Source organism: Tenrec ecaudatus, chromosome 1 (genome assembly GCF_050624435.1).
Source record: "Tenrec ecaudatus isolate mTenEca1 chromosome 1, mTenEca1.hap1, whole genome shotgun sequence".
NCBI lineage: Eukaryota > Metazoa > Chordata > Mammalia > Afrosoricida > Tenrecidae > Tenrec > Tenrec ecaudatus.
In genome coordinates this window covers 302,922,277-302,939,643 of record NC_134530.1, presented here as the reverse complement: position 1 = coordinate 302,939,643, position 17,367 = coordinate 302,922,277, and the positions used below count along the sequence as shown (strand labels likewise).

At 50.8% G+C, this 17,367-nt stretch overlaps 1 protein-coding gene across 1 annotated transcript in view; it reads left to right on the top strand.

The window, feature by feature from the left end:
• Positions 1–17,367, top strand: part of PHACTR1 (phosphatase and actin regulator 1) — a 355,341-nt gene that overhangs the window by 268,901 nt on the left and 69,073 nt on the right. The window lies entirely within an intron of this gene.

Below are 17,367 nucleotides of genomic sequence, written 5' to 3'. Positions count from 1 at the left end.
ATCACAGTAGCAACATGACAGTGATGAAGTAGCAACGAAAATCATGTTATGGTTGGGGGTCTCCACAACATGAGGAACTGTATGAAAGGGTCATGGAATTAGGAAGGTTGAGAACCTGACTTAGGGTATGGCGTTTTAAAAGGTTTAATAGAAAGCACTTTCCAGTTGCATTACGTCTCCCAGTTTAAGACTGTCTCTGTATGTGTATATTTTTAGCATGTTTTATTGCCTTTATACAAGCAATGGATAGGTCTGTGGGAGGCTCTGTCAGGTCAGATTCGTTATTGAAATAAATCGGAGTGAGCATATTGGAGCAGGTGCTGAAACAGGAGTGATATGGCCCCTGAGCAGGGGCGGACTCTGCTTCACCCACCCCCAGGCCCTCCTGGCCTCCTCTTGCCTCCCTCACCGCACCCTGTGTCCAGACATGTTGATGCTCGCCGCTGTGGCGGACTTGGCTCCTGACTCAGTGTGGATGCTCCTGCAGCATCCTCGTGGTCACTGGCAGATCAGACCGTGGGGATTCAGAGGGTTTTGACTGACAGGTGCTCAGAAGTGAAACCTCTAGGCCTTCCTTTCGATTCTGTCTTAGCCTAGAAACGCCGTTGATGTTTCGGGCCTCCAGAAAATAAACTCATGGACATTGACTCGAATCCAGCTCACGGCAACTTCATAGAGTAGCGTTTCCCAAAGTGGGTGAATACTACACCCCTTGGGGTGGGGGTGGGGGGGTTCTGCAATGAACCAAAACAAAACAGAATCCGGACTCATAGGACCTTATGAGACAGAGGAGAACTCTCCCTCTGGGTTTCTGTAACTCTTTAGAGGAATAGAAAGCCCTGCCTTTGGAGGAACGGATCACAATGATCAACATGTTACAACACCCTCTCCCCCCCCCCGGGGGGACGGACAACAGAGAAGTGGGTGAAGGGAGAGAGTGGTAGGTGTCAGACATGAAAAAAAAAAAGTATAAATTGTCAAGCATTCACAGGGAGGGGGAGAGGGTGGGGAATGAGCTGATACCAAGGGCTCAAGTAGAAAGAGAATATCTTGATGATGGCAAGATATGCACACATGTGCTTGACACAATGGGTGGATGGATGGATGGTGACAAGAGCTCTAAGAGCCCCCAATAAAATGATTTTTAAAAAGAAAGAACACCTTGCCTTTCTCCCATGGCGGATGGTTTCAAACCGCCGACCTTGTTCTTAGCAGCCAAAGGATAAACCACTGAGCCACGAGGGTTCCTGGAATGAGCTAGATGCCCACACATTATCCTAGATTAGGAGCGAGGGTATAAAAGTATTTCATTGCCAGCGGGGGAGCCACTGAGTTTTTTGCGTTTGTTTCTTGGTTTCTGTTTTCCTGGAAGAGAAGCAGTAGGTCAAATAAATGTGGGAACCTATCCCTGCATAGGGATTCCAAGACTGTCCATCTTTACAGGAGAGCAGCCTCATCTCTTTCCCATGAAGCATCCAATGGGTGTGAACCTCCAAGCTGGTGGGCAGCAGTGCAATGCCCAGCCCACAGGCCTCCACTCACAGACAGATGGTGGCTGCCCGTGAGGTGCCTGGCTTGGACTCTCCCTCAGATCTCCCACCCAAGCAGCGAGATGTCTACCGTCCAACCACCCATGCCGCATCACAGAGTTGTTCTAATGAGCCAACCAGGACGTAGGGAACCGATGCGCGTATGTCACTGGGACAAGAAGGCTTCCACCTTTCCCAGAGAAAATAAGGCCTTTTTTCCAATGAGTGGAGTGCTTTGAGCGGACACCTGGATCCCCTTCTCTTTGTTCTGGAAGGTTCTGGGAGCAGAACAAGGTCACAGGCTCATTTCACTTCAGTGAACAGGTCGTGGTCTCCAGCGAGCCTCCAGCGAGGCTGACCTTCCATGACCAATTCTCCCTGGGGCCTGCCGGCATCGTTTCATGTCCTACTCTCACCAAGCTTCACACAAAAAGGAAGTGCTGTGTCTCTGTTCTCCGGGTGGCTTCCTGGCACCTTAAAAAGGCCCGACAAGAAGAAGGAAGAAATGTGTGGGGACCCCCCCAGGCAGCCGCTGGGAGGAGCCGCACCCAGGGCCTGATCCTGGTGAAAAGTGGACGCTAACCACGGATGAGAAGATGGTTCGGGTGGCCAATGTCAGCACCCGACTTTGGGGCCGAACAGATGAATAAATCATCTCCTTCTAATCGAAAGGGGTCTTAGAGATCCCTTGCTTGTGGCAGAGTTTGGGAACCAACTCTAGTCTCTGATTGGATAGCAAACCTCATCGGCACCCAAAATACAAGCCTGCCCAGGTGTCGGCCTCTGTTTGCAGTGTGGCCTGCTAGCTGGTCTCCCGCCTCCATTCCCTCGCCCTTTCAGTCTGTTTCCAACACAGCAGTCCAAGAGGGGGTGGACGCCCCAGCCTGCCAGCTCGTTCAGAGGAAAAAGCTTAAGTCCTTACTACTACCCAGAAGCCCGCCTGGCCTCGCCCTGGCTCCGTCTCTCCCTTCGCTCTTTTGTTTGTTCGCTTGCAAATTTTCCTTGAGAATTTGCGCGACGGCTTAAGGGCAGATCGTGAACTTTACCTTGACCAATTCAGACGTGTCATTGCAACTCTCTCATGGGCCCGTCTCCCTCTCTCCTCCCCCTTCTGATCTTTGCCCCAGAGTAAATGCTGCCTTTAAAAAAATTCTGGAATGGGCGACTTTTGTAAGGTGTGCACACCTCCCTCTTAGGATTGTTCCCCTCGCGGACATGGAAGACACAGGGGTGGGTTCCGATCCAGACCTGAAGGGGACTGACGAAGGGGTCCCACCTGTCTGCTGAAAGGACAAGCCGCTCTGTGCTGGAAGAAGTAAGGAGAGGGTGCCGCTTGGAGACCAGGATGGCGAGAGTCCACCTGACACCTTTGGGCCATGTTGTCAGGAGAGACCAGTCCCTGCAAAGGGACATCATGCTTGGTAGGGAGGCAGCAAAAGGGGAAGGTCTGCAAGGAGATGGATTGGCACCCCAGCTGCCCCAATGGGCTGGCACAGGAATAATGGTGAGGATGGCGCAGGACCGGGCAGTGTTCCGTTCTGTCGTGCACGGGGTCGCTACGTGTCAGAGCCGACCCAATGGCACCGAACAACCACCAGTCTCTTTCTGACCAGTAAGCCTGGCCTCTTTGATGATGCGGCGTTCTGCTCCACAGGTGCCTCCCACTCACTCCAGACCTTCCAGAGTGATGTCTCTCCCTTGGTCAGCCCCTCCTCCCGTCACTGCCCCACTCAGCCTCCTCGCCAGCCTCTCTACCCCCTGGGTGCACTAGCCGCACTCCTGGCTAAGGGCTGAGACTGGCTGCTCTGCCACTCACCTTCCTCAGCCTCCACTCAGATGCCGCCTGGCAGTGTGATCCTCCAGGGCCATCTGTTTAACATCACCAGCCCCCGTCCCAGCGCGCCTGACCCCAGCGCTCTGCCCTATCCCTGGCAGGTTTTAAAACCAACCAACAGCCGTTCCACAGGGTGCACAGCAGCAAGACTGCTTCTGTTCACAGTTGTCACCCCGCCCCCTCCAGGCCATAGGTTCTCAGTAAGTCCTTGAATCCAAGGTCAAAGAGAGAGGAGCCCTAAGTGTTCATGGCACTCCGCTCACTCATATCCTTCAGGTGCGCTTTGGTTTCCGTGGTTCACTTCTGAGCTCGGACTTTCCCAAGACGGATGCTGGGCCAATCTAAGTGGTGATGGGAGATGGGAGAGCATGCCTTTAACCATTTATATCCGTCCTCTCCCTGTAAAACGGTATACCCTTGGCTCGGTCTGGAGGGCACTTCTCAGCCACCTTTGTTTGTGAAGGAAAGGGGCGTGTTCTCTTGAAGACTTCAGAAAATCCCAGGTCCCCCGGGAATCCTTCAACTAGCCCCCGCCCCTCCTCCCAGGCTGCCTCTGCCCTACACACACCCTGCCGGCTGCCGAGTCACATGCGCGGTTTGTGTCACTCCTGCTATCTCTTCACTGTGGGCAGGAGCCAGCCCGGTGTCCCCACTGCGACCTCGCCCATCACAGCACCCGTCACACAGAGCATGCAGTAAATACTCACTGAGTGAATTTTCTACAGGTATTCCTGTGTATTGAATGGACATGTGTTTTAGGGTGTGATCATAAGTGGTTTGGCATATTAGCTCCACTGCTTCAGAGTTCATTCTGACTCAAAGCAATACTACGGGGCAGAGTAGAGCTGTCCCCACACGGTTTCTGAAGCTGTAAATCGTTATGGGAACAGACAGCCTCACCTTCCTCCCGAGAAACAGCTGGTAGAATCAAACTGCTGGCCCTGTGGTTAGCAGCCCAACGGGAAGCTAGCTATACCAGGGCATGGTTTGGTATAAACTAGTCAGTTGGCGTACTCCTGATTACTACCTTTTTTTAAACTATGCCAGTTTTGTTTGGCTCGGGTTATTGTTTATTGCAAATTATGATGGGGTCTTCCAAACGTCTGTGGAATACTGTCATGGTCCCTTCATTCCATTTAACATGAACTTGCTAAATCCCCCTCACATCCGGAGCCAAGTACAAAGTCCTTCCTTTAACGTTGATCCTAGGTCTCTGCTTGTCCCGTTCGGTAGCCTTGAGCCTGAAGTGTAAGATACTGTCATTCTGACCCACGAATGCACCCTGGGCCTCACTGCCTTCTTATAGAGCTCAGCCACCACATGGGCTGCAATCAGGAAAAACCGTTTCCTCTCGGAAATGTTGCAGGAGTCAGGGATTTGTGCTTGAGTGTTCGGCTGTCTGCAGTCTCCTTGGATTAAAGTGGAATGCTAATTTTCAGGATTGCACATTGAGATGTGAAAAAGAGGAGTAATCAGGAGCAGGGAGAGGTGGAGACTTTGGAGGCAGGAGGGAGCGGGGGCGAGTGTGCCGGCTCACGTGTGAAGGAGGGCTGGGGCCTCTGGGAGGAGCTAACAAGGCAGGGTAATGGTCCCTCTGTGTCCCTGTTCTCCGTCATGCATACCAGCTGCCCATCAGGCCTCCAGGGATATTCTTGTTCATGTTCTGGGTTTGAGTTTGGAAATCGTAACTAATTTTAACAGGCTTACTTCGCCAGAGGTAAGTTTATTAAATATGGCCCTTGAAAGGAGACAGGTATCTTTCTGATAAATCTATCCATCAACTACCTTTTCCCAGCTCAGAAGCCCTGAACAGAGAGATCAGGAAACCTCTGCCAGTTGTCAGGAGGAGATTTCAGTCCCTGATAACAAGGAGTTTGGAATCTTGGGTGAAAACAGAACCTGCCGAGAGAAATGGAGTTGTTTGTGTGTGCTTGCGACAGGGAGGACAACTAACAGTTCCACGTTGAATACCCTTTCTGCACTGGACCCTGTGCTTGTCACTGAGGACATGGCAATCAACAAAAAAAGGAGAGAAGAGAAAGAACATTCTAGACCGGTCTGAGGAAGAAGTCAGGCGGACTTCCAAATATATAAATGAGAGAGTTAAGGAGAGACAGGAAGCCCGCAGTCACTCTCCGTGTTTGTAGAAGGCCAGCTATAGAGGAGAGGCATGACTGAAGATTGTTAACTGGGCCTGAGCGAGGGTCCAAGACCCACTGAGGTCATCAGGCAAGATCCAGCTAACCACTGCCCCAGACGTGTATTAGTCTAAAGAGCGGGTCATGTGCTAAGGACTTGTGTGCTCTGTCACTTTGTATTTAGATACACAGTGAAGCAAATGGTAGACTTGATGTTTTAGAAACTAAACGCCTCTGTTCAAGGACTCAGGAAGGCCCCTGGGCCACGCTCTCGACTGCTAACGTAGAGGTGGGCGGTCTGAATTCCTTAGTGGCTCCATGGAAGAAGGATGGGACAGTCGCTTCCATACAGATCAGCCTTGCAATCCGTGCAGGCACCGGTCTGCTCTGTCTGCCGGGGTTGCTAAGAGTCTGAAATGGACTTGACTACAGTGAGTTCGGTGCTTACTTTCATGGATTTCCATGGGATTTCCATGGGTTGATTCAGAAAACCCAGAAATGCTCAACCAGACCCAGGAAGGCTTCCAGATCCAACATAGAAATACCTCTTCAGCACTGCATGCCAAGTATTGTGGTAGACACTCAACTGGTAAACCAACAAAACACTTGAATTAATTCTTTCCAAATAATTATTGGCAAATCTAGGCATCTAAAACCTATGTTATTATTTACTGATAAGATTCCATTTTTTATATGTATATACTTCTTGGGAACTCAGTTATCTGTCAAGAATATAAGAAAAGGAACCTGGGCAGAATAAATAGAAACAGGTGCCCCCCCCCAAGTCCCTTTTATCACTTCCATTCTATTATTTGATGATTATTTTAGACCTTTCAAAGCCCAGTGCAATCTACAGCCCCGTACAGATATATTTAGTAGTGGGAATTACTTTTCTTCGTGTTGCCTCAAGGCTCATGGGGAATTCTGAGGAATAATTCTTGAGCATGAACCGGATGGTTCTCAGGATTTCTTTTCGCCCCAACTGTCTAACGGTTCTATTTTTATTCACCATCACTGCCAGGGCTTATGTAAGTGAAGCAGGGTCTCCCCTGAGGATGACCCCACGCACATTGGTTCCCTGGCGAGATCAAACCTCTGAGCACGTGTTGTTTGCTCACAAAGCATCATGGGTTTGAAGAAGTCCAGCATTGTGTTCACGGTACAGCAAGGAAGCGACATCCTTCCAGGAATGCGTTTCCAGGAAAACCTTCTCTTTCCCATGTTGAAGAATCTCTCTTCAAAGTTCTCATGGAATTCTGGGCTGGCATTGGTGCGTTGCCCCTTGGCGGGCAGAGGCAGCCACCTCATACTGCAGGTCCGGTCTTGGAATGTAAGGTCTATATTTTATATTCTTCCCTTTGATGCTGGTGTGACTAGGGTTTGCCTCACCCAAGCCATGGTCCAGCGGTCGCTTCAGATGCATATGAAATTCATACCATAAAGGACGAAGTGAGGAGCTGATGCCTTCCAACTGTGGTGAAGGTGAATTTTAAAACAGATTACAGACTGCTGGAAGAATGAACAAAGCCGTCTTAGGAAAGATACCCCCAGAACTCTCCTTAGAGATGAGGCTTGTGAGATGCCCCCCTGCTTATGGTGGGGATGTTATCAGGGAATGCCCAGTCTCTAGGAAACAACGTCCTCTTTGACAAAGTAGAGGCTCACCGAAGAGTTGAAAGGACACAAAAGCCAAGGCAGCAGACTCAGACGTGAGCATGGAGATGGAACCGAATCAGGCAGCAGTGCATGCCAGTCTACTTAAGTTCGGCGGGAGTCATAGCCAGAGTCCAGCAGGCAGCTCCTTCCGTTTAATTCCCTGCTGAGAACGTAAGTGCCTATGCCAAATTTGCTGAGTCATGATTCACATTTTCACCGGATTCCCCAGAGGAATCTTGTATGTTCTTCAATGTAACTCATTCACTCACTGCCATCGAGTCAATGTGACCCCTGTGGGCTTCTGAGACTGTAATTGTGTACAGGAGTAGAAAGCCCTGTTTTTCCCCCTCCGAGCTGCTGGTGGTTTCGAACTGCTTACCTTTCAGATCGCAGCCCAGTTAGGAACTACTCCACCACTGGGGCTCCATAATATATACTTGGGGAGGGGGGCCTTCAAAAAACTAGTTGAAAAATAGAATTAAATGGATCATGGAATTTTCCTGTGGACTCTTTGAGATCCCTGGTATATAAGAATATACATGATATATGAACTATATTATGTCTTTTGAATCTCTCCCCAGGGATAGATGTAAAACCACTTGGGGATCTTGTTCAACGGTAGCTGCTGATTCAACATACCTGGGGTTAAAAAGGCAAATTCACCACAGGGGTCCAGCTGGAACGCCGGGCCGGAAGCCCACTTCTGAGTCTGCTGGAAGGCACCTAGCCATGGCAGCCTTTGCTCTTTAACGGGTGTGCACCATGGTGTTGTTGTGTCTGAGCAGTGTTCCACCAGGCCGCGAGTGTTCAGCAGCGGCAGTGTTCCTGTGCACAGAGCAAGAATGCCACCACAAGGTTGGCAAGCTGACGTGCTAGCTAGGGCTAGCTAGGACTGAATAGAGATAAGCCCACTGCCGCTGAGTGGATTAGAACTCACAAACTCTGTAGGAGAGTGCAGACCGGCCTCGTGGGGTTTCTGAGGCGGGAGTCTTTTCAGAAGCAGACCGACAGGGCTTTCTCCCACAGAGTGGCTCACGGGTTTGAACTGCCGACCTTTCAGTTAGCAACCGAGAGCGTGAACAGGGCTCCTTCACTGAGATGATGCAAGCCAGTTCATCTCTTTTGAAGTCTTAAGAGGATTAAGAAAGGAGATGTGTTTTCAAGAGAGGGCTCCTCTGCTCCTGGATCCTTGTCCTTCTTCGGTGATACTGGAAAGGCACGCCATTTCCCGGGGCATAATTATTTATTCTTTGATCTTCTTGTCAACCATTATCTGGGAAGGGTTTGCGGGAGAGGATTTTTCTGACAAATCTGTGGAGCATTTGCATCGTGGCTGACTTGAGGCAGGTTGCAGGTGCTGAACTGCATCCCCGTGGGCATTTGAGCTCAGCCGCTAACAGGAAGGTTGGAAGTTTGGGTCCAGCCAGAGGAGTCTTGGAAGTAGACAACCTGGAGACCTGCTTCTGGAAAACAACAACAAAAACAGCCACGCAAAGCCCTGCGGTTCTTACTCTGACACACCTGGACCCCTGTGGTGGTAGCTGAGGCTGCACTCCTCAGAGACTGCATGAAGCATGAGAGGCACTCGGCATTGGTTGCCCTTGATCTTGCAGCCCCTGTGAAGCCAGCAAGGCAGTTTCCACATTTAATTGATGAGGAACAGCTGGTGACTGGACCAGCTGGGACTCAACATGAGGCTTGACGTTACACGTCTGGTCCCTCCCGTGTCGCTAAGCAGGAGCGAGGACATTCTCTGATGTCGAGGGACAAACCATGTAGAAAAGTTAGCGCTATTTGGCTTCTCCACCAGAAATGAAGGTGCTGCTAGCAGGGACAGACCGTTGGCCAGACTCTGTGTGTCATCCCATCCCATCCCCAATCTGTTTTTTTTCCAAAATGCGGGCCATTGGCCCCTGGGAGGACAAAGAAAGGATTGAGAATGAATTCATTCCCCATGCTGGAGGGGAAAAAAACCTCAAGCGACATTCTGTACTCAAGATGGACCAGTATCTTCATCCATAGATAGAACAGTATCATTTCCTGCTGACTAAAGTCCAACCCCCCCCCCCCCGCCACACACACACTAAAACAAAAATCAGACAGAACCTCTCAGTTTGCATTTCTCATCTTGGAAGGCTGCTCCTAAGCCATGATGAAGCACACACTATGCATGCGCTTTCTTAAAAGCGGAGCTGATTAACTCTCTTCTCGGCCTTTAGGGCCTATTTCGGTCAGTTGTCAGCCTCAGGCTCAGCAATTCGTTGCGAAATTTCTCACCCAATTTTGGTCTCTGAGAGAAAAACAGCTGATTGTTCGCCCTTCCCGAGGAGCATCCCTCCCAGCACGGGCAGTCTCAGTTACCGAAGGACCTCCCGCTCGTGCTCTTCCAGGCTAATTCCACTTTCAGTGTCATATGGGTACATAATAAACTTTCTCTGTCCTTTTAGGAGATTCATACCTCCCCCCCCCCATTTTAACAATAGACGCAGTTCCAATCAGATGCCAGAAAGCAATATCCCCCCGATGACAGGCTTTTATTTAGAAATGATGGTGAAATTGTTCCCTAGTATTTTCCAAGGAGCATTAAGGATTTAGAATAGATTATCAGTTGCTAATTTTGAAGATTTGTTGCCAGAGTTCCAAAGGTGTCTAAGAACCTGCAGTGCCCCAGGAATCGGGAGCTGGGTCACAGTGTGGGAGATGAGTCTTCCAGAGTTCTCTGGAAGAGGGGACAGCGGTTGTCGCGGCCTGGAATTGCTGTCGGTGTTTTGGCATTCGATTCCCCGATGCACCGTTGAAAGCAGAGTCTTACCTTCCTCACAACCAGTCAGGCAACCTTTTCCTTTTCCAAGCCGCGGGAAGAGCTCCTCAGAAGCAAGCTCTTCCTTTCCCAATAAAAGAAATATAAATGGCAGGCGAATGGAGAGGGGGAGATGTGTATGTGAGGTGGAGGGGTCCCTCTGTGTTCTGTGTGCAGTTGTGGAAAGGTTAGCACCCTCACCTGCTAGCCAACAGGTTGGTAGTTCAAGTCCAGCCATGAACACTCTGTAGAGCACAGGTCTGTTCTGACACCCCTGAGTCACCCCTAAGGCAGAGTTGACTGGAGGGCAGCTCCTTTGGGTGTGACTCTGTTCCTCATCGAGGAGTCTCTTCCTGGGTTAGGCGTCAGCATCATTCCCAGTGGAGACTGGAGTCGGAAGAGAGCATACCTCTCCAGTCCTTGGTTCGAACCGCCAGCCTTTGGGTTAGCAGCTGATTGTAAAACACTGCTCCTGGCACCAGAGGATCCCGTGTGCCGCCCGACTGGTGTCCTTTCCCAAACAATCCCACTGTGGTTTTATGAAGCATTCTCAAGGCGCACCTGCAGGGCCACGTGCGTTCGCAGTGAAAGCAGCACTGTGTCTTCATCCCGCCTTGGGGAGCGCCCCTTGTTTATTTCACGAACTGGGGAGGAATACCCCAAACCAGCACCACTGCCCAGCATCCCGCGGGTCTCCTGCCACACTCTGTCGTTCCCATTAAATTTACCAGGAAAATGACGTGATGGGGAACTAGTTGGATGATGGAGAACAGAAGTTCATTCTTTCCCCCCCCCCTTTCATGTTGGAGAACACTGTAGGATCGTTACATGTGTAAATACTGTAGGATCTTTACATGTGTAAATACTGTAGGGCCTTTACACATGTCTTAGAATTCATACATTCGAGCTGTAGTATAGGAAGAAACCTTAGAGGTCTCATCAGGCCCAGCTCCCCTACCTCACCAGCCAGCCTAACTCTGCACAATCCTAAATGAATCGCACTGACAAGCCCCGGATGTCGAAAATGCACTGTGCTTTGGGAGTCCCGGAGTGCTGCAGAGAGTTAACACGGTTAGCTGCTAACGGGAAAGTTGGAAATTCAAGTCCGCCTAGAAGCCCCTCAGAAGAAAGGCCTGATGATCCTCTTCTGAGATATCAGCCCCTGGCAACGGGCGATTAGCCTTACTTCTCTCGGTCCCAGCAACTGAGGCTCCTCGGAGGAAGGGCGTGTGGCAACGGTCACACTGTGCCTCGCACGGTCTCTGTGCTTAGTGTCCTTGGAGTCTCTTGCTCGGAAAGAGAACTCTAGAGCCTTGTTTTCCATGTCTTTTCCTCCAATAGTAACTTTTCCTTTCACTGTCTTCTCCTCCAGTCGTCAGGCGGGGTTGCCCAGAGACCACTGTTTCAGCGACTTTAGGAATGACTGCATAATTGCTAGGCTTCCCTTGTTGCAGCCACTTTATCAATCTGTCTTCCTTGAAGGGCTTCCTCTCTTTTGCTGCCCCCCTACTTTACCAAGCACGACGTCCTTCTCCAGGGACTGGTCTTTCCCGACAGCACGTCCAGAGGATGTCACCTGGAGGTTTGCCCTCCTTGTTTCTAAGAAGCACGTCGGCTCTTCACCCAAGACAGACTGGCTTGGGCAGCCCACAGTACGTCCCGCGTTCTCTCCAAGAGTGACAGTCTTGGGGACCCGTGGGAGTGGTTCTAGTCTGCCCTAAAGGGCGGTCACTATGAATCAAGCTTCACTTGATGGCAGAGTTTGGTTTGGGCCTGTCTTTGAGAGGCTCATCATCAGTGGAAGAGGCAGGTGTGTTTGGAACGCCAAAGACTCAACCCCCTGCCGTTGAGTTGATGCCGACTCATAGCGACCCTACAGGACAGGGCAGAACTGCCCCTGTGAGTTTCCAAGGCTGTCACTCTTTATGGGAGTAGAAAGCCTCATCTGTCTCTCATGGAGAGGCTGCTGGTTTTGAACTGCCAACCTTTCAGGTCAAAGCCCAACACATAACCACTGCACCACCAGATCCAGGAAGTAAAGGAAGGGGGCTGAGGATGAGAAAAGACTTCTCAAAAGAAGTGGCATCTGAGTTACCCACGAAGGGAGGGGAGGATGTCCCAGGCTCACACTGCAGACAGGAGCCCGACAGCAGAACAATGCAGGAGAAGAGAGAGGCCGCAGGACAGTCTGACACTGTCGGAGGTGGCAGGTTGGCTGGTAAAAGGGGCAAGAATCAAAGAACAAAAAATCATATCATTGGCTGCACACCTCCATGATACGATCGCTGAAGACAAATGGGTGCATAAGCAAATGTGGCGAAGAAAGCTGATGGTGCCCGGCTATCGAAAGAGATAGTGTCTGGAGTCTTAAAGGCTGGAAGGTGAACAAGCAGCCATCTAGCTCAGAAGCAATAAAGCCCACATGGAAGAAGCACACCAGCCAGTGCGATCACGAGGAGCCAACGGGACCAGGTATAAGGCATCATACACACAAAAAAAGAATATATATACACACACACACACACACACACACACCATAGTGAATGAAGGGGGAAGTGCAAAGTGGAGACCCAAGGCCCATTTGTCGGCCACTGGAGATCCCCTCACAGAGGGGTTTAGGAGAGGAGATGGGTCAGTCAGGGTGCTATGTAGTACCGATGAAGAACACAGCTTTCTCCCAGATCCTGGATGCTTCCTCCCCCAACTACCATGATCCGAATTCTACCTTGCAGGACTGGATAGGGCAGAGGTTGTACACTGGTGCATATGGGGGCTGGAGGCACAGGGAATCCAGGGTGGATGATACCTTCAGGACCAGGGGTGTGAGGGGCGATGCTGGGAGAGTGGAGGGTGAGTGGGTTGGAAAGGGGGCACTGATTACAAGGATCCACCTGTGACCTCAACCCTGGGAGATGGACGGCAGAGAAGCGGGGAAGGGAGACTCCGGATAGGGCAAGATATGACAAAATAACAGTCTATAAATTATCAAGGGCTCATGAGGGAGGGGGAAAAAAGAGGACTGATGCAAAGGACTTAAGTGGAGAGCAAATGCTTTGAAAATGATTAGGGCAAAGAATGTACGGATATGCTTTATAAATTGATGTATGTATATGTATGGATTGTGATAAGAGTTGTATGAGCCCCTAATAAAATGTTTTTTAAAAGGGGGGGGGGCAAGAGGCTGAAAGGAATGGTGGGGCAGGATGGTGAACAGCCTTCTAGTCTGTGCTGAGGAGCTTATCCAGTCCACAGCGGGGCCCTTCCACAGTTTGTAAGTTGGATGACGTAATCAGAAGTGTGTGGCTACCCTCCCTAGAGAAGGTGGGGGCAGGGTGGTTTCTGGAAGAAGGGTGAGGTGAATGAGCCATGCCACCTGCTGCATAGGTGGCGGCATAGTGACACCCCGGTTGTCGCTGTACAGTGGTGGCTCACAGTAGAATGCTCACCTTCCATGAGGGAGACCCGGGTTTCGTTTCTGGCCGGGGACCCCAGGCACGGCCACTGCCTGTCAGTGGTGGTTTGGGTTTAAGCTGTTATTGTCTGAGCAAGTTTCCGCAGAACGTCCAGACTCAGATGGACCAGGAAGAGAAGCTGGATGCTCTACTTCTAAAAATCAGCCATGGAAAACTCAACCGATGACAGGGGTCCAAGGCATAGCCCACCATGCCCTGAACTGCACAGTATTTCGCGCCGTGGTGTATGAGTGCCATGGTATAACTCCAAACCAAATGCACTGCCAAATCGTAGCCACCCCATGGGAAGACTAGAGCTGCCTCTGTGGGTTCAGAGGGTGTAACCCTGTATGGGAGTAGAAAGCTTCCCTCTTTCTCCAAGGAGCAGCTGCGGGTTTCGAACTGCTGACCTTGCAGTGAACAGCCAGACACAGAACCCACTGTGCCACCAGGGATTAGCCAAGAGGATAGTGAGGCTGAAAGCCCAGTCCGCAGTCCCTTGCCCTAACTGGGTGCCCCCCCTCTGCCCGTGTAACACTGTTGTTGTTTATTCCCCTCTTTAATGGGTGGGAGGTGGGGCAATAGAATCCCACCATCACGGTCACCATCACCGACCCCTGGAGAGAGGCAGCTCCTGGCACAGTGCACGTGTTGCCTGACTCTTCTCATCGTTGCCTGCCACCATCCAGTGAGGGAGCCCAGGCACCACCAAGGACAGCCACATGAGACACCCGCTGTGTGCATGCGTGGGACACCAGATCCGCCAGCAGGACGAGGCGCAGGGAAGACCACCCTGTCCAATGAAATGTTTGAATCCCCAGCAAACTAAATGCTGAATCCTGAAGCGATCTGAGGTGAATGGTCTAAGCCAGCCCTTACTGTGTGAGCCAGGGTCTCTGCCCAGAGAGTGTGGTGACTCTTTTAGGACAGAGAGTGTCCGTTAGGAAGTCACGGAGCTAGGCCCCCTGCTGAGAAAAGGGGTTTCATTCAAGAGTTCATTTGTTTGGAGCTCGTGGCTAACAGGTCAGCAGCAGGGACTGGAGCCTCCTCCCAGTGGGCTGCTCCCTTACTGAGCGGGACTCTCAGCATCCCAGCGCTGGCACAGCCCCCACACAACCAGCCCTCCCACGGAAGAGAGGATCTGGAGCGTCCCTGGCAGTGTACAGACGGTTAACACTGTCTGCTGCCAATTGCATGGTTGGAGGTTCGAGTCTGCCCAGAGGCTGCTCAGAAGAAAGGCCTGGCAATCTGCTTCCCAAGAAGGAGCCTTGAAGCTCCCTGTGGGGCACGTAGAGTCCGCGGGATGGCATGTGGCTTGGGCAGTTTTGTTTTTGTTGTGTTTTGCTGACAACTCTTGCTCATCGGGTGAAGGTCGCCATCCTTGTCGAGGTGGGTGTTTCCTTAGGGGAAATTCGCTTTACGCAACGTGCACCGTGCAGGCAGCCCTGGCTTCGTGACTTCTCTCGCTCAGCGATTTTCAGAGGCGGGTGAGGGGCACGCAGGATGGTTTTGACCTCTCAGGGGCACCTGGTAATGTCAGCTGCCATTTCTAGATTGCCACACTTGGGAGGAGGTTGCTACGGCAGCTGGTGGGTAGAAGCCAAGGAGGAACGTCAACGTCTTATAAAGCAGTGGGTGTCCGAAGAGGGGAGTCAAGCCAAAATGCCAGCCGCACGGACTCCGCTGTCCGGGGCTGCTCTCACGACTGCCACAAGTGGGAGACTGGAGCACACAAATTAATTTTCTCACCAAGAAAGAGGCTGGAAGGCGCAATGTAAGGCTTTCTCTCTCTGTCCATGCCGGGGGAAGGGCCTTGTTTCTGTGGAACTTCCGCCATCTTCACCTGGCATGTGTCCCCAAGGCTGCTCTGCTTGCTTGCTCGGTGATTCTCTTTTATATAACAAAAGAGAGCCACCCAAGACACAACCCTCTGCTAATCTGCCCATAGTAAAACAACAAAGAAAAAACCCCAGGCCTAGCTAGCTGAGAAGCAACCACGCCCATGTGGAAGGAGCACACCAGCCTGTGGGATCATGACGTGTCGATCGGATCAGGTATCAGGCATCAAAGAACCAGAACAAGAAATCATATCAATGTGAATGAGGGGGAGGGCGGAGTGGAGACCCAAAGCCCATCTGTAGACGATTTGAAATCCCCTTACAGAGGGTCACAAGGAAGAGACGAGCCAGGCATGGTGCAGTGTAGCATCCAGCCAGTCAGGGTGCAGTACAGCATCAAGGAAACATACACCTTTCCTCTAGTTCTTTAATGCTTCCTCCCCGCCTACACACACCACTATCATGACCCTAATTCTACCTTACAAATCTGGCTAGACCAGAGCATGTACACGGGTACAGATAAGACCTGGAAACACAGGGAATCCAGGACAGATAAGCCCCTCTGGACCAATACTGAGAATAGAGATACCAAGATGATAAGGGGAAGGTGGGGGGAGAAAGGTGGAACCGATCACAGTGACCTTCATATAACCCCCTCCCAGGGGGATGGGCAACAGAAAAGTGGATAAAGGGAGACAGCGGTCAGTGTAAGACATGAAAAACATAATAACATAAATTATCAAGGGTTCATGGGGAGGGAGGAGGGGGAGGGAGAATGAGCTGATACCAAGGGCTCAAGTAGAAAGAAAATGTTTTAAAAATGATGGTAACAAATGTGCTGGACACAATGGATGGATGGATGGATGGATGGATTGTGATTAGAGCTGTAAGAGCCCCCAATAAAATGATTTTTTAAAGTTTACATTTTAAAAGAAAACCCCAGGCCTAAGTGGAAAGCTGATGTGCTCCGTAAAATTTCACACACAAAAAAAGAAGGAAATGTAGAAACCTAGGCTATGTTGAGAAACAATAGCTTCACATTTTGATATGTTTATTCAATAAAAAATGTCTATAATTTTATTTGCACACACACATAGGCAAGCCCTATGAAAATGAAAATAAAACAGGAATGGGTGCCTTGTACAGATCATAGAGGACTCTACATTTGGTAAGTTTAGTGGGGATCTCTAGTGGCACTCTGGATTAAATAAGCATTGGGCTGCTAACCGCAAGGTCAGTGGTTTAAACCCACCAGCTGCTCCTTGTGAGATAGAGGAAACTGTCTGTCCCTGTGAAGATTTACAGCCTGGGAAACCCCGTCTGGGGTTGCTATCAATCAGAATCAACTGAAGGACAATAGAGTTTGGGGGTAGACGTGGTCATTTGGAATCAGAAGTCAGCAGTTCAAAACCACCCACCACGCCTGGGCAGAAAGATGAGGCTCTCCATTCCCATAAAGTGTCACCGTCTAGAACACTCACAGGGGCACTTCCATCCTGTCCTACAGGGTCACTGTGAGTCCGCATGGACCCAATGGCAGGGCGTTCATAAGGCCACTTCCCTTTCATACCCATGGGGACATTCCAGGGCCGTTGGGATTCAGTGTCGCTGTATGATAGAGCGATTATGGATCAGTCACCTTGCATCGGCTATTGTAGTCACGTGTCTCTGCGGAGGTGGTCTGCCATGTCCTCCGCCTTCCTGCTCAAGTGGCCGACTGTCACTTACACTGCTAATACCTCTGGGTGGTGCAAATGCTTAACACATTCTGCTACTCATTGCGAGGCTGATGGTTTGAATCCACCTCAGAAGAAGGCCTGACGCTCTACCTGTGAAACATCAGCCACGGAAGACCCTCCGGGGCGCAGGTGTACTGGCTCACAGGAGGTTGCCATGAGGTGGAGTTCGCTCCTCTTCCGCGACATCCTTTTGGCCCCCTGATTTTTAACTGGATGGAGGGCACCCGTCTTACATCCACCAATCCGTACGCGTTCTGTTTCATTTCATGCATTGCAACCTCACGTCACCCGCCGCACCTCTTCCCTCTGCTTCCGTCTCCATTTGTCCTCCCTGATCCCTCTGAACGTTGCCCTTGGTTAAATGCTCCCCCCATGGTCCCA